The following is a 12,388-nucleotide window of genomic DNA, read 5'->3' as shown; positions in this document are numbered from 1 at the left end:
ACTTTAGGCCAGGCACCCTGGCTCACACCTATAATCCCAGCACTTGGGGAGGCTGAGGCGGGCTGATCACCTGAGGTTGGGAGTTTGAGATCAGCCTGACCAACATGGAGAAACTCCGTCTCTACTAAAAATACAAGAATTAGGTGGGCATGGTGGCGCAAGCCTATAATCCCAGCTGCTCAAGAGGCTGAGGCAGGAGAATCTCTTGAATCCAGGAGACAGAGGTTGCAGTGAGCCAAGATCATGCCATTGCACTGGGCAACAAAAGCAAAACTCCATCTCAAAAAAACCAAAACAAAATAAAAACAAAAATAACAGCAACAGCAACAAAAAAGTTTATATGGTAAAAAAAAAAACCAGCGAAATAGATTTTTGTTCAAAGAAGAAAACATATACTGCCATGGTCATGGTTCTAAAGATGATTTAGAACCATGTAGTCTCTGGCTCCTCAACAGTGCACTGAAGTGTAGGTTGATTTCAACCATGGCTTCTCCAGCTTCAGTCATTTGTCAAAGCTAAAACCATAGGTTAAAGATACATGAAAAAACAAATCAAGTGGAAATTAGGCTTGATTATGGTCTTTCCTGTGTGACTTTAGCTGTCCTTGATTGTGTATTCCTGTTGGATCAAATACTCTTATGTTACTACTTGGCACCGTAATGAATCAATATATATTCCAAGTGGCAATAGGTAAGTTGAGGAGGAAGATGAACCAGTTCAACAAAATGAGCATTAATACAGTGACAGGAATATGGCCAATCAATCTTGGAATTACCTACTTACTTAATTTTGAGCAACATGATCTAGCATTAATGTAATCACACTCTAAATTAGACAATGTAATTATGAAGACTGAGAGAAAAATGATCCTGCAACAACTGAGGAGAGAGAAAACAAAGACTATGTCCTCTTCCTCTACCTATCAAAAGCTTTAAAATGTTTATTTACTCAGAAATCCTATTCCTGATAATATTTCAAAAGAATATAGTAGAAAACATGTTATTTAGCAAGATGTCATCTATCATATATATAACACAATCATTAAAATACTGCCATTTAAAGTGACATGGGGTAATGTTAAGAGAAAAAAGTGAGACAAAATTACGTATATGTTGTATGTTAAAAGCTATAAAAACCAACTAGGCCGGGCGCGGTGGCTCACGCCTGTAGTCCCAGCACTTTGGGACGCCGAGGCAGGCGGATCATGAGGTCAAGAGATCGAGACCATCCTGGCCAACATGGTGAAACCCTGTCTCTACTAAAAATACAAAAATTAGCTGGGCGTGGTGGCACATGCCTGTAGTCCCAGCTACTCGGGAGGCTGAGGCAGGAGAATTCCTTGAACCCAGGAGGGGGAGGTTGCAGTGAGCCGAGATCACGCCACTGCACTCCAGCCTGGCGACAGAGCAAGACTCCGTCTCAAAAAAAAAAAAAACAAAAAACTAACATAATACATAAAATGTAAGAAAATATACCAAAATGCTAATAGAATTATATCTAGATATAGGTAATGTTGAATTTTCTCAACTTTTTGTAGATTTTGTAAGGACAAATAAAACTTTAAAATAAGAAGCATAATTATTCCTGCTGAAAATAAGAGATTTTCCTTCTCTTCTTATCAGAGCATTTATTCTAGAAAGCTTGTCATTTTAAACATAATTATCCTCAGTATTTGTGAACAATTGGTTCCAGCCCTCTCCCGTGACCCCAGGATACCAAAATCCAAAGATGCTCAAGTGTCTTCTATAAAATGGCATAGTATTTGCATGTAATTTACACAGGTCCTCCTATAGACTGTAAAGCATCTCTAGATTACTTATAATACCTAATATAATGTCTACATATCACTACATTTGCATGGACTGAATGTAGTACTTGGTATGTGGCAAACTGAAGTTTTGCTTTTTGAAGCTTTGTGAAATGTTTTTTGCCCCCAAATATATTTTATTCATGGTTGATTGAATCCACAGATGCAAACCCCTGGATACAGAGGGCCCACTGTACTTCTTGTTCATTAAAATGTATATAAATCATTTTGAAGACGAGATACGCCCTTTGTCAGCCCAGGAATGTCTTTCTCAATAATCTACGAGCAATCCCATTGAAATGTACACAAAGGGAGATAGCATCCTTAATCTCCCAGTTTCTGTGGGAGGACAGGAGTCTAACTTCAGTGGACACCAGGCTTCAAGGTGCAAAACTACCTTCTATCATAAAAATATGGGAATTTTGTCCTTCTCCTGGACAAGGTCAATTAGCTAACAGGAATGACCTCCTCAATTTCCAGGTAAAGTTAGGATGAATGATGTGTGCAAATGGGGCTGTCATGTTGTCTTACCTGAGAAATTGTTATTTATCTTGAAAACATGTATGTAATGAGTTGTATCTGCTTGGCAATATAAGGGGGTATGATTACTTTCTGTTTTTACAATCTCTTAATGGATTACCTGTGATGTACCTCACATTCGGGCTTAAGGTTTATTCCATAATAAAGTTACTTTCTTTACTACCTTTATGGAGAGAATTTCTGGGATGGGAGATTATCATTCTAATTATATTTATAATCAAATAAGTTCACATTGATATAATGAACTTTATTATGCTTACAATATACTTTATAATTATTGCCTGTTTTCCTAGTTGATGATTTCTTTACCTTTTTGTTAACAATAACTATAACCACTTTATTGGTTTATCCTACTCTAAGCTCTAAGCTCCCTTCCACTTCCAATTCTTTTGACTTACAGATAATTTGTTCCATTTTCTTCTGAGCTCTCCAATAGTGTTTTTAAGTCCAGGAAATACATCCCTATTATCTTGATACAACTAGGAGCTCTACTAGTGTCTCATGGAAGTCAACTTAAAACATTCCCTATTTTCAAGACAAGGTCTTTATCACTAGTTCTAGTTAGCCCTTCCTTTGGTTTCTGCTTTCTGGTTTAAAAATATTCTTTTTTTTCTTTTGTTTATTCTTTAATCCTCCTTTGAGGTCTTTGAGCTGCATTTTATACTTAATGTGCATAGATTTTTTAATATAATTTAACATTCAAACTGGGACACTTTTGAGAGTGAAAAGGTGGGGTTAATAATTACTGGGAAATCATGCTGCAACCAGGACTGTCCTAGGCAAAACTAGATGTGTGTAGGCAAAAGAATCTGAGGTTAGGATTACCTCTGACTCAAAAGTAGTGATTTAGTGTAACAAATTGATAAAGTGGTTATGAACTGATTGTTAACACAAAGATAGGTAGGTAAAGAGAGATAAATGCAATATTTGGGGGTATATTTATTTTAAAACACTTTTTGTTGCTTATCTGAAATTCAAATTTAATGGAAGATTCCATATTCATATTTGGTAAGTCTGGTAACCCTAGATCTGTGGTCATAATAAATATGTTTATTGGAACTGTTTTCCTTAAGGATGATAATTTCTTATTCATCAGTAGAGTGAATAACTCAGATTTTTTTTTTTTTTTTTAAGACAGTGTTTCACCATTTTGGCCAGGCTGGTCTTGAACTCCTGACCTCAGGTGATCCACCCACCTCGGCCTCCCAAAGTGCTGAGATTACAGGCGTGAGTCACCACGCCTGGCCAACTCAGCATTTAAAGTATATTTTTAAAAATAAGTTAATAGGCTAAACACCATGAAACTAACAAATAATGCTTACTAATTTAAATGACTAGAAAGACATATATTTATTCCATAAAAAACATAATTTCTTATTTTTTAGGGGAAAAGTTATACTAATCTTCTAATTAGGACTCTAAAGGATAAATGTAATTTGAATGGCTAAACAAGATAAATCATATATTATCTATATCTTTAAAAATTTGTTTTCTCTTTTCATATATCTGTTCTCATAAACATTTTGAGTAGAAAATACCAAAATATATTACCATATAAAAGTGATCTTATTACTTTTTTGGGATTCTGCAATATAGTAACTTTTTCCACTAGAGTCAAAAGATGCCTATGCTAGTAAGTCTTCTAAAATTCTTCTGTAAATTTGCTTTCTCTTTCCCTACAGTTCACAAATACAATGAGAGGCTAGGTCAGATGGCTGACGTTGGTGACTCACTACCTCCCCCTTTTGGTAGCTTAGCTAGACACTCATCTGAGTCAACTTAACCAAAGAATAAGCGGATAGCAGTGCCTGAGTTCTGGGGCTCCCCCTTTGTCACAAGACTGTTTTCAATGTCCCATGGCATTGTTAAAGAAAGCTCTCCTTGTTACATTGTCAAAATGAAGTAGCCTACCCCTCTAACTCTATCAATACGTAGAGTGGTAGTACCAGGTGAGGTACTCCTAGAACTCTTTCTAGAAAGCGTCCGGATTTCCCTACTTCAACAAGGTCTCTCTGCAAAGTAACATAGGCCAATGGGATGGTGTGTGCTTTCCTGTTTACACTGCCAATATATTTGATACATTCCCCAGGGCACACACTTTACTTTTATGCCTCTGTTTGCTAATTTTGTGTGGGCGTGTGTGTCTGGGTTCCCATTACATGACATGTACTGTCTGAATTTGGGGAAGATGGTAGTGGTGTAATTTCAGAACAGAGCTGCCTTTTCATTGGACTTTAATGGGCCACAAAGGGCTTCTTGCCCCATGTCCAGACTGAAATTGGAAAATTTAATCACTTCATTACAATCACTTGTAAGTCATTCTTCTTTTCATTCTGAAAAACCTCCCTTTGCTCTTTATAACAATGCAGAGAGTAGGACTGCTAAGGGAAAACATATATATTTATTTAAAATATATACATATTTTACTTAAGAATATATATATTTTGAAATAGGGACTCACTCTGTCACCTAGGCTGGAGTGCAATGGCACAATCACAGCTCATTGCAGCCTTGACCTACCGGGCCCAAGTGATCCTCCTATTTCAGCCTCCTGAGTAGCTGGGACTATATATAGGTGCATGCCCTCATGCCCAGCTAATTTTCAATTTTTTTTTTTTTTCTAGAGACAGGGTCTCCCTGTGTTGCCCAGCCTGGTCTCAAACTCCTGGAGTCAAGCAGTCCTCCCACCTGGGCCTTTCGATGTGCTGGGATTATGAGTGTAATCCACTATGGCTGGTCAAGGAAAATAATATGTATTTCCCTTTTAAAATGAATTCAAGATTTAAATAATTGTGGAATCTTTGTTAAATAAGCAGGAACATTTTAGAATGTAAATTTCAGAGTTAAAAATAAGTATTAGGTAAGTGAACATATTTGCTGGTTTTGAAAATTATTTCAGGATGACCTGGGTTACAGGTGCTTGCTTAAGGCATATATATGAAATAAAGTTTAAGGAATAGTCCTCAATGGTTTATTAATCTCCTATCCTTCCTCTTCCCTCTTTGGAATGGGTTGAGTACTTTTATGGCGAAAGTCTTATTCCTTGCTCTTCTCCTTCACATGACAAATTAATATCTTGAGTACAATATGAAAAAAAAAAACCCAAAACCTGTTTATTCTCTTCTCTGGAAGTTAGACATTTCTGTGTAGTACCCTCTGCCAAGTTAAGCTATGAATCCTCTTTGTTGATTTTACTGAGAGTTGTAAGTAAATGATACTTCTACATTTGGGTAATAATTTTATTTTGCTTTAAAATATTGAAATAAACAGAAAAATCACCCAACAGACATTATCTTCTATCATTTTTTCTATAGTTTAAGACATCTTAAAATCAAATATTTCATTTTCAAATAAGTTTTGCAGAAACACTTGGATTTTCCCTACTTGCCTTTACATACTTTGCTGCGTGTGGTCAGGGCTGGAACATTACAAATTATATTTCTTTGGCTCCTTTTGCACTGGCAGAAGATCAGAAGAATAAAGGAAAAGAGAAGCTTCTGGCTTCTAGCTTATACCAGTGGGAATTGCTGGTGGTTGTTGTAATGGCATTGGAAGTCAGATGATTTCACACTTTCAAATGGAAGCAGAACTTTTCCATGTGAAATGCTTCTTACTCAGTGTTCCAGAATCAGCCAACAGTGTAGCATCAGGTGTGTGTTTCAGGCCAGGAAAATTAGCAGTTTCTAATCTCTCAATATTATTTCTACTTCCTTCTTGCTCCCCTGTCTCCCATCATCATTGTGTTCTTCTAGATATTCTAGTACCTTTGTTTCCAATTTCCTGTTGTTATGTGTTTAAATTCCTAGTGTTTTTCTGTTTTCCAAACTGGAACTTGACTGATAAGTACTGATAAAAAGCCACTAGAAATCCTACACTACAAATAGAACGTACGTCTTTGACACCAGAAGAAAGAGGCACACCTCAAAAATGATGCTCCTTTTCTAAGAAGGTATACCATTTCACAAAATAATGAGGAACTACATTCATGCTTCTGAAATGAAAATGGAAGTGGTGTGTCATATTTTAAGCTCAACACAGCTTCCTAGAATGTAAATTTTACTTGAAAATTTGTATTTAAAGTACAATTTTTTTTTCAATCAAACCAAACACTGCATGTTCTCACTCATAACTGGGAGTTGAAAAATGAGAACACATGGACACAGGGAGGGGAACATCACACACTGGGGCCTGTTGGGGGTGCTAGTGGAGGGATAGTATTAGGAGAAATACCTAATGTAGATCACAGGTTGATGGGTGCAACAAACCACCATGGCACAGGTATACCTATGTAACAAACCTGCACGTTCTGCACATGTACCCAAGAACTTAAAGTATAATAACAAAAAAAGACCCAAGTTTATGTTGTCTACAACACACTAACTTCAAATATGACAATGCAAGTAGGTTGAAAGTAAATAGATGGAAAAAAATATGTAAACATTAATTTAAAAAAAAAGCAGAACCGGATCTATTAATATGAGATAAACTGGAAGTCAGAGAAAAAAAAATTACCAAGCACAAGGGGAGATTATATAATGATAAAAGGATCAATATACCAAGGAGACATAGAAACTGACTTCAACATACATGAAGCAAAAATTGATAGAACCTAATCCAAAATTATAGTTGAGGATGTTAAACACCACTCTCTCAACATAGAGATAGAAGGACTAGGACTAGATAGAAGATCATCAAGGATATAGAAGACAGAACTACACAACCAACCAACAGGATCTAATAAAAATATACAGAACACTCTACATAAAAAAGCAGAATACACATCTTTTCAAGTGCTCATGAAGCTTTTGCTGATACAGATCATATCCCAAGGTATAAAATAAACCTAATAGACTTAAAGCAATAAAACCATACAAAATTGGGGCCGGGCGCAGTGGCTCATGCCTGTAATCCCAGCACTTTGGGAGGCCGAGGCGGGTGGATCACGAGGTCAAGAGGTCAAGACCATCCTGGTCAAAATGGTGAAACCCCGTCTCTACTAAAAATACAAAAAATTAGCTGGGCATGGTGGCGCATGCCTGTAATCCCAGCTACTCAGGAGGCTGAGGCAGGAGAATTGCCCGAACCCAGGAGGCGGAGGTTGCGGTGAGCCGAGATCGTGCCATTGCACTCCAGCCTGGGTAACAAGAGTGAAACTCCGTCTCCAAAAAAAAAACCATACAAAATAAATATGCTCTCTGACCATAATGGAATCAAACTGAAATCAATAGCAGAAAAACCTGCAAAACCCTTGGAAGTTAAATAATGTACTTTGAAGTAATCCATGGGTTAAAGAGAAAATCTCAAAGAAAAATTTTAAAAGAATTTGAATCGAATAAAAATGAAAATACAATGTAGCAAAATTTGTGGAATGCAGTTAATACATTGCTGAGAAGGAAATTTATAACATTAAATATTTGTATTAGAAAAGGAGAAGGGTCTTAAATGAATAATCTACGCTCTCACCTCAAGAAACTAGAAAAGGCTGGGTGCGTTGGTTTATGCCTGTAATCCCAGCACTTTGGGAGGCCAAGATGGGCAGATCACCTAAGGTCAGGAGTTTGAGACCAGCCTGACCAACATGGAGAAACCCCGTTTCTACCAAAAATACAAAATTATCTGGGTATGGTGGTGCATGCCTGAAATCCCAGCTACTTTGGAGGCTGAGGCAGGAGAATCACTTGAATTTCAGAGGTGGAGGTTGTGGTCAGTTGAGATGGTGCCGTTGCATTCCAGCCTGAGCAACAAGAGTAAAACTCTGTGAAAGAAAGAAAGACAGACAGAAAGAAAGAAAGAAAGAGAGACAGAAAGAGACAGAGAAAAAGAGGGAAGGAGGGAGGGAGGGAAGGAAGGAAGGAAGGAAGGAAGGAACAAAGGAAGGAAGGAAGGAACCAGAAGAAAAATTAGCAAAATTGACCCAAAGCAAATTGAATAAAGGAAATAATAAAGATAAGAGCAGAGATCAGTGTAATTGAAAATGGAAACTAGTAGCCAGGCATGGTGGCTCACGCCTGTAATCCCAGCACTTTGGAAGGCTGAGGTGGGTGGATCACCTGAGGTTGGGAGTTCAAGACCAACCTGACCAACATGGAGAAACCCTGTCTCTACTTAAAAAAAAAAAAAAAAAAATTAAGAAAACAAAAAACAAAAACAAAACAGAAACTAGAGAAAACCAATGAAACAAAAACCTGGTTGTTTGAAAAGATCAATGAAATTAATAAAACTCTAGCAAGACTGATGAATATTAAAAAATAGAAGACACAAATTAGCAATATCTAAAACAAAACAGGCAATATCTTTACATATTATGCAGCCATTAAAAGGATAATAAAGGAAACACTATAAACAGCTCTGCATATACAAATACAGCAATTTAGATGAAATGGACCAAATCCTCTCAAACTACCAAACATCTAACCTGAATGACATGGTCTAATTAGTCTAACAATTCAAAAAAAAGTTAAATCTATAGTCTAAAAATATTTTTAAAAAGACATCTCCAGGTTTAGATTATTTCACTGGAGAATACTACCAAATATTTAAGTAAGAATTAGTATTAATTTCAATTCTACACAATCTCTTTGAGAAAACAGAAGTGGAGAAAACACTTCCCAACCCTTTTTTCTTTTTTCTTTTTTTTTTGAGACAGGGTCTCACTCTGTTGCTCAGCCTGGAGTGCAGTGGCAAGCTTGGGCTCACCCTCTGACTTCTGAGCTCAAGCAATCCTCCTATTTCAGCCTCCTGAGTAGCTGGCACTATAGGTGTGCCCCATCATGCCCAGTCAATTTTTGTATTTTTTTGTAGATGGGGTTTGCCATGTTGCCCAGGCTGGTCTTGAACTTCTGGGCTCAAGAGATCCTCCCGCCTTAGCCTCCCAAAGTGCTGGGATTACAGGCATGAGCACTGCTTTCAGCCCCAACTCATTTTATGAGGCCAGTAGTATCCTAATGCCAAAACCACATAGCACAAAGAAGGAAAACAACCAACTGATCAATATCTTTCAATCTCTCAAGAATTTAGACACAAAAATCCTCAACTACATACTAGCACATTGCATCCAATGGGGTGTGTGTGTGTGTGTGTGTGTGTGTATATATATATATAATATTATATATTTATATATATTTTTTATGTATATATAAATATTTTATATATATGTATATATAAATATTTTATATATATGTATATATAAAATGACCAAGTAGGGTTTGTTCCAGAAATACAAGACTGGTTCAATATTAAAAGTTAACAATATCATCTGTAAGATAACAACAAGATCTATTTATATCACTGAAGCCCTAGAAAATAAGACTGGGTACTAAAGATTATTCAAAGAAATAATGGCTGAAAACTTCCCAAACTCAGTGAAAGACATAAACCTACCAGTTCAAAATACTGAGCGAAACTCAAACAAGATAAACTTATTAAAGAAATCTATGCCAAGACGTATCATAATGAAACTTCTGAAAGCTAAATAAAAAAAACAAAACAGTAAAATCTTAGAACACACCGTAGAAAAACATTGCATTATCTATAGAGGGAAATTATTAGAGTTAAAGTGAATTTTTTATCTGAACCTATGAAAGTAAGGAGAAAGTGGTACAACATTTTTCTGGTGTCAACCACAGTAAAAATATTCACAGGAAGAACAGGAAAGTAAAGACATTCGCTAGTGAAAGGAACCTAAAAAAGTTTCTTACCATTAGAACTACCCTTAAAAAATGTCTAAAAGGATGTTCTCTAAAGAGAAAGGAAACACTAACAGAAGGAGGCTGGGATTTCAGGAAGGAATTTAAAAAGGAAATGGGTAAAAATCATAGACTATATTTCTGTCTCATGAGTTTTTAAACCATGTTTGAAGTTGAAATGAGAATTATAACCTCATCTGATATGGTGCTTAAAATGTGTAGAGAAAATATTGAAGACATTTATATTTAAAAGTGTGGTGAGTAAAAGGATCTAAACAAAGATACGGTTCCTATACTTCTCCCAAAGTGATAAGATGTTGATACTTGTAGACTGTAACAGGCAATGTCTGAACATTGTAATGAAAGCAACCATTAAAAACTATACAAAGAGATACATTGAGAAACACTCTAGATAAACCAAAGTAGTGTTCTAAAATACATCTCAGTTACTCACAAGAGAATGAGAAATGGGAAAAAGAGCAATGAGAATGAGAAAAAAATGAAACTCCACCTAAATTTCACAACTTAAAGAAACTAACTCAAAATGGATCACAGATGTAAATGTAAAATATGAAACTATAAAACCTTTAGAATATAATGTAGGAGAAAATCTTTGGGAGCTAGGGCAAGGTAAAGTTTCTCAGACCTGACACTAGAAACATGATCCATTAGTGAAAGCAATTAATAAATTAGACTTCATTAAATTAAAAACTTTCCCCACAAAACACTCTGTGAAGAGGCTGAAAAGACAGACTACAGATTGGAATAAAATAACTGCGGCTCACATCTGCAGTATCTGACAAAGATGCTGCAGACAAAGTCCTTCTATAAAGAACTCTCACAACTCAATATTAAAAAAAATCCCATTTGAAAATGGGCAAAAGAAATGTAAAAGCATTTTGTCAAAAATGACACATGCATTGCAAATGAGCATATTTCAAGATATTCAACATCATTAGCCTTTAGGAAATGCAAATTAAAACCACAATGAGATAATAGTACATCTATCAGAACATCCAAAATACAAAATAATTATATAGTTGGCCCTCCCTGTGTGACACTTCTCATTTTATGTAAAAGACTTGAACATCAGAGGATATGGTATTAGTTAGAGGAGGAGTCCTGTAATCAATCTCCTGTGAATATGAAAGGCAGACTGTAATAACGAATACCAGGGAGGATGTGGAGAAAACTGGATTTCTCATACATTGCTGTTGGGAATGGAAATGGTGCAGTCACTCTGAAAAATAGTCTGCCAGATTTTACAAACTTAAACATGTAGTTATTGTACAACCAGGAATTATTTTTTGGGCATTTGTCCCAGAGATATTAAAACACGTTCACACAAAACATTTATTTGAATGTTAAGAATAGTCTATATAGTAAAATACTGGAAATGGACTCAAATGTCTTTAAATGAGTATATGGTTGAAAAAACTCCTGTACATCCATACAATAGAATACTACTCAGAAATAAAAAGTAATGAACTATTGATATTATGTAATAATCTGAATTAACTCCAAGGGCATTTTGCTTACTGAAAAAAGGTAATTTCAAAATATTACATACTGTATGATTTCATTCATATAATACCCTCAAAAAGACAAAACTACAGAGATGGAGAACAGATCAGTAGCTGCCAGGCCACAGGGACAGGTGTAGTGAGGAAGGGGAGACACAAAGAGGTATTTGAAGGGAGTTCTTTTGTGGTGCTAAACAAATCTGTAGTTTGACTATAGTGGTGGTTACAGAAATTTGTACATGGAAAAGGGTGCATAGAAACACACACACATGCACACACGCACACAATGAATGCTGATTTTAAATGCGCCAATGTTTATTTCCCAGTTTTGATTTTGTACTACAGCGATATAAGATGTCATCATCAGAGGAAGCTGAGTGAAGAGTGCATGGGACTTTTCTATTTTTACAACCTCCCGTGAGTTTATTATCAGTTCATAATAAAAAGTTTAAAAAATGTGTTTGGTACATGCCAACTCAATGAACCTAAGAACATTTTATTTTCTTTGTTGGTGAATATTGTGTTGCTTTTATTTAAGCCTGGAAAGCATAAATTTTTATGTGCAATTGTTGATTAGAAAACTTGGCACTTCTGTGCTTGGAGAATAAAGTGGCATTAACATTGCACTCCCAAACAGTTGATTTGGGCAAGCTACTCGGGGAAGAACAGGGTGTGCTGAGGGTGCTCATGGCACTGCTTACCAGAGTAGAAGAGCTGCAAATTGTGATGTCTTCATGTAAACTCAGAGACCCACACAACTAGTATTTTGATAAATTACTTTGCTACTGTGGGAATCACTGTTTTAGATCACACCCCACCAAAAGTCATTGATT

At 36.1% G+C, this 12,388-nt stretch overlaps 1 long non-coding RNA gene and 1 pseudogene across 2 annotated transcripts in view; one reads left to right on the top strand and one right to left on the bottom strand.

The window, feature by feature from the left end:
* Positions 1-12,388, top strand: part of LOC135268330 (uncharacterized) — a 121,231-nt gene that overhangs the window by 46,456 nt on the left and 62,387 nt on the right. Inside the window, exon 3 of one of the 2 annotated variants that reach the window (XR_010336615.1) lies at positions 4,972-5,634. The exons of the other annotated variant lie outside the window; for it this stretch is intronic. This is a non-coding gene — a long non-coding RNA (uncharacterized LOC135268330). Of the gene's footprint in view, positions 1-4,971; positions 5,635-12,388 lie in introns of those variants that run through there. 2 annotated transcript variants of the gene reach the window in all.
* Positions 529-4,612, bottom strand: LOC105705271 (protein cornichon homolog 4-like; annotated as a pseudogene).

The sequence above is a fragment of the Aotus nancymaae genome, unplaced genomic scaffold, assembly GCF_030222135.1.
Source record: "Aotus nancymaae isolate 86718 unplaced genomic scaffold, 86718_ANA_hifiasm-v0.15.2.pri h1tg000040l, whole genome shotgun sequence".
Lineage (NCBI taxonomy): Eukaryota > Metazoa > Chordata > Mammalia > Primates > Aotidae > Aotus > Aotus nancymaae.
This window is presented reverse-complemented; position numbering and strand designations above follow the sequence as displayed.